This window comes from Tachyglossus aculeatus, chromosome 8 (assembly GCF_015852505.1).
Source record: "Tachyglossus aculeatus isolate mTacAcu1 chromosome 8, mTacAcu1.pri, whole genome shotgun sequence".
Lineage (NCBI taxonomy): Eukaryota > Metazoa > Chordata > Mammalia > Monotremata > Tachyglossidae > Tachyglossus > Tachyglossus aculeatus.
The window spans coordinates 33,493,771-33,507,596 of NC_052073.1; the positions used below are offsets into that span (position 1 = coordinate 33,493,771).

The following is a 13,826-nucleotide window of genomic DNA, read 5'->3' on the forward strand; positions in this document are numbered from 1 at the left end:
CACCCAAACCCTGTCCTATCCCTGACTTTCCCATCACTGTAGATGACACCATCGTCTTTTCTGTCTCAGAAGCCCGTAACCTCAGTGTTATCCTTTACTCCTCTCTCATTCAACCCATATATTCAATCGATCATTAAATCCTGAGGGTTTGACTTTCACCACATCACTAAATCTGCCCTTTTCTCTCCACCAAAACTGTTACCACATTAATACAATCACTCATCCTGTCCCACCTGGATTACTGCAATAGCCTCCTTGCTGTCCTCCCAGCCTCCTGTCTCTCCACACTCCAGTCCATACTTCACTCTGCTGAAGAATGATCTGCTCTCCAGATCATTGTTTTACAAAATTTTCAGGACACACCACCCCACTCCTCAAAAAACTCCAGTGATTACCCATCCCCTTCTGCATCAAACAAAAACTCCTCACCATTGGCTTTAAAGCACCCCACCACCTTGCTCCCACCCTCTTACTTCACCTCACTACTCTCCCTATAAAATCCAGCCCACACATTTCACTCGTCTACCGCTAACCTTCTCACTGTGCTTCCATCTCATCTATCTTCCTGCTGACTCCTCATCCAAGTCCCGCCCCTGGCCTGGAATGCCCTCCCTCCTCAAATCCGACAGACAATTATTCTCCCCCCCCAGCCGCCATAGGATCTTGGGATCCAGATCCTGAGAAGCCCGCCTGCCATCACACCGCGTGGCCCCTGCTGCTCCCAGAAGGATCGTCTCCTCCGGACGCTGCCACGAGGACCGGGGCTACCCCTCCCTCCCTCCGTCCTCGAGCAGCAGGTTATCAGACGCCCATGCCCCGCAGCCGGGCTCCTGGCCGTCTCCTGCCCGGACCTCTGCATCCCCTCCCAAGGACACCGAGGACCCTGGGCTGGGTTCCCACCCCCCGTCGTCATTAGGCTAACCCCTCGAAGCCACCTCCACTCTGTCCAAATAGCCAACTGGGATCGTGGAACATTGTGTCCCCCTGTTCGATCATGGGACATTTGTGTTCCCCTGCTTCCATCTCCCCACCCCATAAGCAACCTTCTTTGAGGAGCCCCCTCACTCCCCCGTTCCCGGTCCGGACCTGACTGATTCCCCCACTCCGCTCCCCTCGACGGGGAAAAAAGCCCTTGTTATCACCGAGTTACTTTTAACAACAACGCCACTCACACCGTCAGCCCACCCATGTTATTTACTGTTAACTCCTCTCCCCAGGCGTCTCCTCTCCCATGACCCCCCCTAACAGTTCCGCCCTACTCCAGAACTGCCATCCATAAGACTCCATCCTCCATCACCACGGAGACATTTGTGCCAAGAGCCCCTGGACACTCCTTGCCATTAGCCTTTTTGATTTGATTTGACTGACCCATGGATTCATTCTACTGCTTTGGGCATCGTCTGCCTATCTTATGGTTGCTTCTGCATGTTGATTGTTAACTCTCTCTGTGGTGTCATCATCTGCTTATTTTATTGCCATCGCATGTTAATTAACTGCTCTCTGTGATGTCAACATCTGCTTATTTTATTTTTGCTGCCAAATGTTAACTGTTAATGGCTCTCTGTGATGTCATCACCTGCTTATTTTATTGCCATTGCATGTTAATTGTTAACTGCTCTCTGTGATGTCATCATCTGCTTATTTTATTATTGCCATCGCATGTTAATTAACTACTCTCTGTGATGTCATCGTTTTGTTTTGTTGTCTGTCTCCCCCTTCCAGACTGTAAGCCGTTGTTGGGTAGAGACCGTCTCTATATGTTGCTGACTTGTACTTCCCAAGCGCTTAGTACATTGCTCTACACACAATAAACACTCAATAAATATGACTGACTGAATGAATGAATGAATCTACATATTTTATTATCGCTACTGCATTATTGCTACTGCTTGTTAATTGTTAACTACCTGCTGTGCTGTCATTTACCTTGCTGACCTCACCATGAACTATCAATTTCCCTGCTCCCAACTGCCCTACCCATTCCTCACTTTCCCCTTCCCCTCTCCCTCACAGCTCTTTCCCTCCCTTCCCCCCACCCCCACTCCTCCCCCTAACCCCTCCCCAGAATCCCCCTGTACAAGCGCCAACCCTCAACCCCTCCCTTCCAACCCCCTCCCTCCTCTCCTCCCTGCCCCCACCCCATCCCAGTTCTCCTTTCTCATCGCCACCCCTCTTCACCCTCTCCCCGTCCAGGCCCCCACCAACTCAAAACAATCCAAACCCTCCCCACCCCTCGCACCATTCCCCTTCCCTCCCCTCCCTCCACAGCTGCTGCCAAGTATGGCCTTTGGAACCCCCGCTCCATTACAGGTAAGCTTCCTTTCATCCTGGACCTATTCCTTTCCAGCTCTCTCCTTCTCCTCGCCCTAACCGAAACATGGATCACGCCGGATGACACGATGTCTTCTGCTGCTCTCTCCAGCAGAGGTCTCTACTTCTTCCACTCCCCCAGACTCACCGGAAAAGGAGGAGGTGTCGGCGTCCTTCCCGCTCCCCAATGTCGCTTTCGCACTATTTCTCCTCCCCCTTCCCTTTTCTTCCCCGCCTATGAAGCCCATATTATTCGCCTCTACAAACCCCTCCAGATTCTTGTAGCCATCATCTCCCGCCCTCCTCCCGGCCCCACCTCCAACGTTTTTTTAACGATTTTAACCCCTTTCTCACCTTCCTTCTCTCCTTTTCCATGTCCTCTCTGATCCTCGGAGACTTCAACATCCACATGGATGTCCCTGGTGACTCCTCTGCCGCCCGCTTTCTAACTCTCCTTGATGCTGCCAACCTCCTGCTCCACCCCACCTCGCCCACTCGCCAATTTGGTCACACCCTCGACCTCATTATCTCCTGCTGCTGCACTATCTCCACCCTCACCAACTCTGAAATCCCTCTCTCTGATCACAACCTTCTTACCTGCCTCCTCACTCAGACTCCTCCTCCCTGTAAATCTATATTACTACCCCACAGAGACCTCCGCTCTCTAGACCCCATCCATCTTTCTCAGAGCCTCACACCCCACCTCGCCTCCCTATCCTCTCTACCCAATCTTGATGATCAGATTACTGCTCTCAACCCCACCCTCTCTACTCAACTCAGCTCCCTCGTTCCCCTTTCCCTTCACCGCTCTTGTACCACTAACCCACAGCCTTATATCACTGCCACAGTCTGCTCCTTTGCACTTGCACTAGAGCTGCTGAACGTTGCTGGTGAAAGTCTAAACACCAAGCCAACCTAGTTCACTTCAAGTTTACCCTTTCCTGCCTTTCCTCTGCCCTCTCCTCTGCCAGGCAAAATTATTTCTCCTCCCTTATTGCCACCCATGCCCATCATCCCTGTCAGCTGTTCCACACATTTAACTCCCTTCTCAGGTCCCCTGTTCCTCCCCCTCCTCCATCCCTCACCCCCAACGATCTGGCCTCCTACTTCATTGGTAAAAGTAACTCCATCAGGCCTGAGCTCCCCAAAGTCACCCCTCCCCCTTCTTCACCCCCCAACCCTCTCTGCTACTCTCCCATCCTTCCCAGCAGTATCTTCAGGTGAGATCTCCTTCCTCTCTCAAGTGCTACTCCATCCACTTGTGCTTCAGACCCCATTCCCTCTCATTTTCTGAAATCTCTCGCCCCTTCCCTCCTCCCCTCCTTAATTTCCATCTTCAACCGCTCACTCTCCACTGGTTCCTTCCCATCTGCCTTCAAACGTGGGCATCCACGTCTCCCCAATCCTAAAAAATCCTCTCTTGACCCCACCTCCCCTTCTAGTTATTGCCCTATCTCCCTCCTTCCCTTCCTTTCCAAACTCCTAGAATGAGTAGTCTACACCCGCTGCCTCGAATTCCTCAACACCAACTCTTTCTTTGACCCCCTCCAATCTGGCTTCCATCTCCTACACTCCACTGAAACTGCCCTCTCAAAGGTCACCAATGACCTCCTGCTTGCCAGATCCAATCACTCCTACTCTATCCTAATCCTCCTCGACCTCTCAACTGCCTTCGACACTATGGATCACTCCCTTCTCCTCAACATGCTATCCAACCTTGACAGACTCCGTCCTCTCCTGGTTCTCCTTTTATCTCTCCGGCCATTCATTCTCAGTCTCCTTTGCAGGTTTCTCCTCCCCCTCTCATCCCCTTACTGTAGGGGTTCCTCAAGGGTCAGATCTTGGTGCTCTTCTGTTCTCCATCTACACTCACTCTCTTGATGAACTCATTCGCTCCCACGGCTTCAATTATCATATCTATGCTGATGATACCCAAATATACATCTCTGCCCCTGCTCTCCCTCCCTCCCTCAAGGCTCGAATCCCCTACTGCCTTCCGGACATCTCCATCTGGATGTCTGCCTGCCATCTAAAACTTAATATGTCCAAGACTGAACTCCTTATCTTCTCTTTCAAACCCGGCCCCCTCCCCGACTTTCCCATCACTGTAGACGGCACTACCATCCTTCCCGTCTCACAAGCCCACAACCTTGTTATCATCCTCGACTCCACTCTCTCGTTCACCCTACACATCCAATTCATCACCAAAACCTGCCCGTCTCACCTCCACAACATCGCCAAGATCCGCCCTTTCCTCTCCATCCAAACCACTACCTTGCTGGTTCAATCTCTCATCCTATCCCTACTGGATTACTACATCAGCCTTCTCTCTGATCTCTCATCCTCCTGTCTCTCGCCACTTCAGTCTATACTTCACTCTGCTACCGGGATTATCATTGTGCAGAGAAGCTCTGGGCATGTTACTCCCCTTCTCAAAAATCTCCAGTGGCTGCCTGTCAACCTACGCATCAAGCAAAAACTCCTCACTCTCAGCTTCAAGATCTCCATCACTCGCCCCCTCCTACCTCACCTCCTTTCTCTCCTTCTACAGCCCAGCATACACCCTTTGCTCCTCTGCCACTAACCTCCTCACTGTACCTAATTCTCACCTGTCCCACCGTCGAAACCCAGCCCACGTCTTTCCCCTGGCCTGGAATCTAGTCCTCTAGACTGGAGTCTTCTAGACTGTGAGCCCACTGTTGGGTAGGGACTGTCTCTATATGTTGCCAACTTGTACTTCCCAAGCGCTTAGTACAGTGCTCTGCACACAGTAAGCGCTCAATAAATGCGATTGATTGATTGATTGGAATGCCCTCCCTGCACACATCCGCCAAGCTAGCTCTCCTCCTCCCTTCAAAGCCTTACTGAGAGATCACCTCCTCCAGGAGGCCTTCCCAGACTGAGTCCCCCTTTTCCTTTCCTCCTCCCCATCACCCCCCGCCCTACCTCCTTCACCTCCCCACAGCACTTTTATATATTTGTACAGATTTATTACTCTATTTTACTTGTACATATTTACTCTTCTATTTATTTTGTTACTGATATGCATATAGCTTTAATTCTATTTGTTCCGACGATTTTGACACCTGTCTACATGTTTTGATTCATTGTCTGTCTCCCAATTCTAGACTGTGAGCCCGTTGTTGGGTAGGGACCATCTCTATATGTTGCCGAATTGTACCTCCCAAGCGCTTACTACAATACTCTGCACACAGTGAGCGCTCAATAAATACGATTGAATGCATGAATGAATCTTTTCGAGAGAATTGTGCCGAGCCCTATTACCCCTTCAAATTACCCGAAGGGGTCAGTATGTTCCAGTATGTGGATGATATCATTATTGCTGGGGACACAGAGGACCTATGTCAGTCTGGTTCCCTCCACGTCCTAGCCCTTTTACATCAGCTTGGTCTTAAGGTCAGCCACGAGAAATTACAGTGGTGTCAACCCCAGGTTAAATATCTTGCCATTCTATTTGTACATTCATGAGTGCTGCGGAGTGGCCTCGAGTGTCCTGTGCCAAACACTCGGTCATCACTATCAGCCAATAGCCTATTATTCAGATGTCCTCGACCCTGTTATTCTAGGCCAAATATCCTGTAGCTGCTGTATAGCTGCGGTGGTAATGTTGCTCAAAAAGTCTCAGGATATCCCCTTGGGACATCCCGTTGTTGTTCAGACTCCTCATGAAGTTGAATGCCTCCTTCATGGAGCGGCCACCCAAGCCTTATCTGTGGCACATCTAAGTATGAGATTGCCTTATTGGAGAATCTGCAGGTACATGTGGAGCGTTGTGGCTCCCTGAATCTGGCTACCTTGCTGGAGTCCTCCCCCATGACTGACCAAATTCATGATTGTGACAAGGTAGCTTGGGAAACTGTTACTCCTCGACCTAACCTCCACAATGAGCCTCTGTCTACTCCTGATCTAACTTTGTTTACAGAAGGCTCCTCCTTTATGGACCAAGGGGTGTGACTCACTGGCGTTGCTGTTGTCACCCTAACTTCTGTGCTGTGGACCAGCTTGCTCCCGGCTTCTTGTAGTGCGCAGGCAGCTGAGCTTGAAGCCCGTACACAGGCATTATTACCCGATAAGGGGAAGCACGTGACCATCTATACGGACTCTAAGTATGCCTTTGGGGTTTGTCATGCTACAGGTGCCCTGTGGCAGAGTCGTGTTCCTCACCTCAGTTGGCCACCAGGTTGCTAACGGGGATTGCATAGAGTGCCTACTATGGCTCTCTTGCTCCCAGTCGAGGTGACCATTATGCATGTGCAAGCCCACACCGGAGGAAATGATTCCCCGAGTTTGGGCAATCACAGAGCCGATGAGGCCTCTCGTTGGGCAGCCTGGCATTCACCTCCATTTCTGTAGCTCCGGTTATGGCCCTGTCCCCTATGTTGCTTCTACCAAGATCAGTCGGGCCATATCGAAACTGACCTCTCCATCCTTCGAGGGGTTATGCAGTCCCTCCCGTCACAGTCTGTCTCCAGTTTGGACTCTTGGTGGTCATGGTTGGATTTCTCATCCTGGCCCGGCTGGGTCAGGCACTTAACTAAGGGTTTCCTCACACTCGTCTTGTCATTCCTGTGGATCTTGTTTTTGGTTTGCTGTGTTTTTCATCTCCTGAAGGCCTACCTTCGATGTGCTTTATCTACCCTGATGCTTCTACAACCCCTGACTGAACCCCTATCCAAGGCTGAGATCATGGATATTCAGTGCCATCTGGATGCCGCGTTTCACTGAGGAGGGGGGATTGTTGTGTGTGGTCTGCTCTGCCTTTGGAAAATTCAATTCGACAACATATAGAGACAATCCCTACCCAACAACTGGCTCACGGCCTAGAATGGGGGAGACAGACAACAAAACAAAACAAGTAGACAGGCATCAATACCATCAGAATAGATTAATAGAATCATAGCTATATGCTCATCATTAATAAATTAGAGTAATAAACATGTAAAAATATGCACAAGCGCTGTGGGAAGGGGAAGAGGGAGGGCATAGGGAGGGAGTGGGGGCAATGAGGAGGGGAGGAAGACCAGAGGAAAAGGGGGCTCAGTCTGGGAAGGCCTCCTGGAGGAGGTGAGCTCTCAGAAGGGCTTTGAAGAGGGGGAAGAGAGATAGTTTGGCAGGGAGGAGGGAGGGCATTCAAGGCCAGAGGTAGAACATGGGCCAGGGGTCGACGGCGGGACAGGCGAGAATGAGGCACAGTGAGGAGGTTAGTGGCAGAGGAGCAGAGTGTGCATGTATGATAACTGAGCCAGCTGTTTTGGGGTTCAAAAGTTCAATGCAGTGGGAAAGTGATATGCTTGCAAATTTACAGAGGATTGCTTTTTAACTCTTATCCTTGTCTTTATTTTGTGTTTCACTCATTTCTGTAGAAGGGGAATTAAACTGAGAGACCAAAGTTCAACCCTGTCTACTTGTATCCCCCTTGGCGTGTTAAATGTATTGTGTTCACTCGTACGATATTTTGTGTGCTATTGTGAACTTAATGGCAATGTAATTATGAATGTGGGAAGGAGTTTGCCTGGGTCATAACTGTGTGGGAGGCCTGACAGCTGCTCTTAACTTGAACAGTTACATTGCCTTTTGATTGTGACATTAGGATAATGTTGCTGTGTACTGCAACTTCTTCTAGTGAATCGGAGGTTTGGTCGGAATCCTGTTATCTCTTTCCCGTATTCTGCAAAGTGTGTTTTAACAACTCCAGAGATTCTTTTGTAGTTCATCTTTGAAAAAATTGTCAGATCAAAGATTTATAGATGCTGCACATTTTCCTCAGAATTATAGTATATGTGGACTCCACTGGACACCAGTTTCTTATTCATGTTTTGTGAGGCAAGGGACTGCCTTACTAAAATGTCTCCTTTGAGAAACTGACGGATTGTGAAATGAGAATACATGTCTACGAGCAAATAATGTGGGCAGGAATGTCACTTTATTATTGTATTGTACTTTCCCAAGTACTTAGTACAGTGCTCTGCACACGGTAAGCATTCAATAAATACAATTGAATGAATGAATGAATGCATAAAGCTTAAACAGAGATTCATTTGAAAACAATGCAAGAAAATAAATTCAAATAGAGATTTAGAATTACAGACAAAGATTTATGGCAGAAAATATCCCCAGAGTAATTTATCAATCCCGACTTCTCTGACCTATCAGTGTAATAAGAGGATAGGGACTAGTTGATTCTTACCCATGTGGGGCCTGTCTGATGGAGCTTGAAGAATCAATTAATAGTATTTATTGAGAGCACTGTACTAGGTATTTAGGACAGTTCAGTAGCATAAGTAGACACAGTCCCTGCTCCCAAGAAGCCTACAGTCTAGCCAGGAAGACAGACACTAAGATAAAATCAAGTGGGGAAAGCAATGGAGTAGAAGGGTGCCATGGATTGAGTATGGGTTTAATGGGTGGGACTAAGTGCATGGTTGAGGCAGTAGGGAGGGTCGAGAGCCTGGTGAAGCGGGGCTTCCTGGAGGAGACATGATTTTGTTAGGGCTTCGAAGATGGAGAAAATGGTGGCTGTCAGATACAGATAGTACAACACAGCCTGCACTCTTTGCTGCTCTAATGTACACTGTACTTCAGTGTTGTCTATCTCACCTCCCACATTCATTCATTCATTCATTCAATTCATTCAACCATATTTATTGAGCGCTTACTGTGTGCAAAGCACTATACTAAGCGCTCGGGAAGTACAAGTTGGCAACATACGGAGACGGTCCCTACCCACATCCTGCCTCTGGCCTGGGATGCTGTCTCTTCATATCCATTAGACTATTGCTCTCCCTACCTTCAAAATCTTATTAAAAGCAGGTCTCCTCCAGGAGGCCTTAGCCAACTAGGCCCTCATTTCCTATTCTCCCACTTCCTTCTGCATCACCCTTGCATTTGGATTTGCACCCTTTATTGACTCCCAATTTAGCCCCCTACATTTCTGTACATATCCATAATTTATGTATATTAATGTCTTTCTCTCCCTCTAGACTATGAATTTACTGTGGTCAGGTAACATATCTACCACATCTGTTAGCAGTGCGGTCTACTGGTTAGAGTACTGGTCTAGGAGTTAGAGGGACCAGGGTTCTAACCCCAGCTCCATCACATGTCTGCTGTGTGACATTGGGCAAGTCATTTCATTTCTCTCGGCCTCGATTTCCTCATCTGTAAAATAAGGATTAAGACTGTGAGTCCTGTGGCAAATCGCCTCACTTCTCCAAGTCTCATTTCCCTCATCTGTCAAATGGGGATTACGACTTTGAGCCCCATATGGAATGGGGACTGTGTCCAACATAATTAGTTTCTGTCTACCCCAGTGCTTAGAACACTACTTGACATGTAGAAGTGTTTAACAAATACCATCGTGATTATTATTATTATAGTGGTGGCTACTATGGAGAGAGCTACGGTGAGCCAGGAAATGGGACAACTGGGTCAGAGCAATGGTGGGGCAAGAGATGCTGCTAGGACTAGAGGTCTGGATGGGAAAGAGGCCTGGGGCTCCAAACCATACAATGGTATCTGGCTGAAGAGGGAGGCTGTTTGGAGCAAGGAGCAGGGAGCTTGGGTCCCAAATCTGGTTAAAGAGGCAATCTAGCCCGAGGAGTTCATCATCATCATCATCATCAATCGTGTTTATTGAGCGCTTACTATGTGCAGAGCACTGTACTAAGCGCTTGGGAAGTACAAATTGGTAACATATAGAGACAGTCCCTACCCAACAGTGGGCTCACAGTCTAAAAGGAGGAGACAGAGAACAAAACGAAACATACTAATAAAATAAATAGAATAGATATGTACAAGTAAAATAAATAAATAAATAGAGTAATAAATATGTACAAACATATATACATATATACAGGTGCTGTGGGGAAGGGAAGGAGGTAAGATGGGGGGATGGAGAGGGGGACGAGGGGGAGAGAGGAGCTCTCTCTTACAATTCAGGTCCTTCCGACTCCTGGGCGCAGGCTCTTTCCACTAAGCCTTGCTGCTTGTCCGCTGTCTTGTGTCCATCCCGATTAGCTTTTGCGTACCCCCGTGCTTAGTACGGTGCACGGCACACAGCAAATGCTTAACGAATACCACTATTCGAATTGTTACTGTTATGTATAATCCCTACCCTCCGGAAGCTTCCAGTCTGCCGTGGGCCGAGCACTAGGCTGAGCGCTTGGGAGCGGGCGGGTGGAATGGGTTGAAAGGCTCCCTGCCCACCGGGAGCTGCCAGTTAAGTTTGCTGGCACTAGCCGGTCTGCTCTCCCCCGTAGAACTGTCCCTAGGGAATGGAGCTGAATGCAAAACTCAGGCACTGAAGGGAATTTTATTGTTCTGTTGTCCCAAGCCACTGCCTCCTTCTCTGAACTTGTTTTCCCGACAGGCATTCCATGGGCGTCTGCAGCATCCATAGCAGTCCTCACCGGGAGAACCTCCTGGCCACGGGAAGGTGAGTCACCGCGGACCTCCCCGCAAACAACTCCCTCCCAGCCTTCTGCACCATAGCCGTGGCCTGACCTGTGGCCTCAGGACTGGTGGGGGAGAAGCAGGGTGGCCTAGTGGCTAGAGCCCAGGCCCTGGAGTCAGAGGACCTACATACGAATCCCAGCTCCGCCACTCGCCTGCCGTGTGACCTTGGGTGAGTCGCTTCACTTCTCCGGACCTCAGTTCCCGCATCTTGTGCAGAGCACTGTACCTAGGTGGGGCTCACCATTTTCCAGATGAGGTCACGGAGTCCCAGAGAAGTGAAGTGACTGGCCCAAGGTCACACTGCGGACAAAGTGCAGAGCTTGATGCTACGCATGGAGTTCTTCCCTCCGCCTCTTCGTTTGGACTCAGAGCGATAGCTAAATTCACCTTTAGTACGGTCTGATTGCGGAAAAGAGTTCTCCGCGAAGGTAGCTCTGGCAGGACGTCCGGTGTGTTCCTTGCCCCTGTTAAGGGCTTACTACGTGCCAAGCCCTGATGCAAGCACCGGTGGCTGGGCCATGAAAGTGTAGCAGCCTCACCTCGTGCCAGCGTGACCCCACCCTGGGGCCACTAAAGGCGGCGATGGGGAGGGGGAGGTCTCTTGTCGTCGAGATCGACGGCCAAAACCGAGCGTGGGGATGGCTTCTGGTGCCAGGCCCCTCGTGCCCGTTGCCCGCCGTGCCACTCCCCAAAAACCAGGCCCCCGCAGATATCAGGGTCAGCTTTTAATAGACACCGCAAGACCGGAAGCCCTTCCCCTTAAATGCCCCCTTTCCTTCCAGAGCAAAGACGACTTCCGTGGGAGTTGCAAGCAACATCCGGCCCACAAAGAAATGGAAAACTTGCAATTTCTGGGATGCTCCACAGCCTTTGCCAAACCCGAAAGAGAGAGATGAAACGAGAAGGGGAATGGAAACTTTGAAGAGGAAATCCCCAACAATGATTCGCTGCCACCAAAGTGGAAAGAGACATCCAAGGATGAGTGGTGAAGTTGGAGAGGAAGAGGGTGAGAGATAGAGGGAGCAGGGTCGAGGGAAGAGAGGACTGAGACACAGGAAGGTGGTGTAAATAAGTCTCTGTAATCTCATTGCAGGCAGAGAATGTGACTTTATTTTCATATTATACTCTCCCAAGCGCTTAGTACTGTGCTCTGCACACAGTAAGTCCTCAAACAATATGATTGATTGAATACCATCTGTGCATGGATGATTCCCAAATCTACTTCTCCAGCCCTATCCTCTCTCCTTCTCTGCAATCTTACGTTTTCTTCTCCTATCAATACATTTCTACTCGGATGTCCTGCTGACACCTCAAACTTAACATGTCTAAAGGATAATTCGTCATCTTCCCACGCAAATCCTTTCCTCCCCATGACTTTCCTTTAACTGTGAACAACATTGCCATCCTCCCTATCTCACAAGCCTGTAACCTTGGTATTATTTTCAACTCATAACTGGTTCAACCCACATATTCAATCTGTCACCAAATCCTGTCAGCTTTAAGGCACTCAGTCAGCTCTTGCCTGCTTACCTAACCTCACTGATAGCCTCTTACACCCAGCCTGAACCACACTCCACTCCCCTGTACCTTGATCTCCTATATCCCACTACCAATCCCTAGCTCGTGTTCTCCCTTGAGCATGCAATTCCCACCTCTTTCATACTTTCTAATAGTATTTATTAAGCACTTACATGTCAAACACTATTCTAAGCGCTGGGGTAGGTACAAATTAATTAGGTTGGACACAGTCCATGTCCCGCATGGGCCTCCAGTCTAAGTAGGAGGGAGAACAAGTATTGAATTTCCATTTTACAGTTGAAGAATTCTGAGGTACAGAGCAGTTAAGTGACTTGCCAAGGTCATTCAGCAAGTGATTGGCTGAGCTAATATTAGAGCAAAATCCTCTGATTCCCAGGCCCGTTCTCTTTCTACTAGGCCATTCTGCTTCATAGCCAACAGTCTGCCAATCTCCCCACTTTCAAACCCTCCTAGAATCCCATAACTTCCAAGATGCTTTCCCAAATTTAACCCTTTGTTCATTGCCCTTATCAGTCCTCCCTTCTGCACCAACTATGCGCTTGACTGTTTACCCCTTCCTTGACTTCTCAGCTGCCTTTGACTGTGGACCATCTCCTTCTCCTCAATAGGTAATCCAATCTTCATTGACTCTGTTCCCTCCTGGTTCTCCTCTTATCTCTCTGGCCTTTCATTCTCTGTCTCCTTTGTGGGCTCCTCCTCTCCCTCCCATCCCCTAACTGTAGGGGTTCCTCAAGGGTCAGTTCTTGGTCCCCTTCTATTCTCCATCTATACTCACTCCCTTGGTGAACTCATTCGCTCCCACAGCGTCAGTGCTCATCTCTATGCCGATGACACCCAAATCTACATTTTCTCCCCTGTTCTCTCTCCCTTCCTCCAGGCTTGCCTCTCCTCCTGCTTCCAGGTTGAGATGACCTGACTTTTCGTAACGCGATTAAAGGTGATTTTCAGGGAAGGGAGTGCTTTCTACTTCGGGATTGTGGTTGGAGAGTTGGGCAGCCCCACAGCAAATGGCCTATCTGTTTGGGCAGGCTGGGGCTTAGCGAGCGTGTGTGAAAAGTGTTGTGCATGTCAGGACCATCACCTCCCATAGGTGAATAATTCATACTTACCTGGCAGGGGAGACACTATGATCACTTAGGTGGCTTTCCCAGGATGGTGCTTACTCTATGCACTTTGGGTGTGCTAACTCCTGAGATTTGGGAGTAGGGGACTGCATTTGTGCTTTCCACTGGTTTTTGTGTCAAGGGAATCAGACCCAGCTTTAAGAAATTATGTGTTCTAAGCAGCTGTATGGCCTGTATTTCTAATGTTGGTATGCCATGGTTTCAAGCTTATTTGTTTTTTTTTATGTTGTTGCTGAGTTCTTTGACCACATAGGCTGTAATGAAAACAGAATGTAATTAGTTCGAATGCAGTCCCTGTGTCAATAAAAGTCTCGCAACTTTAATTCTCAGTTTACAGATGAGTTAAGTGAGGCTATCAGCCATCTGCATTTTTTGAGG

General features: G+C 48.9%; 1 pseudogene; it reads left to right on the top strand.

Moving 5' to 3' along the window:
* The first annotated feature begins 13,425 nt into the window (after window positions 1–13,425).
* LOC119931973 lies at window positions 13,426–13,574 on the top strand (annotated as a pseudogene).
* The last annotated feature ends 252 nt before the right edge of the window (window positions 13,575–13,826 follow it).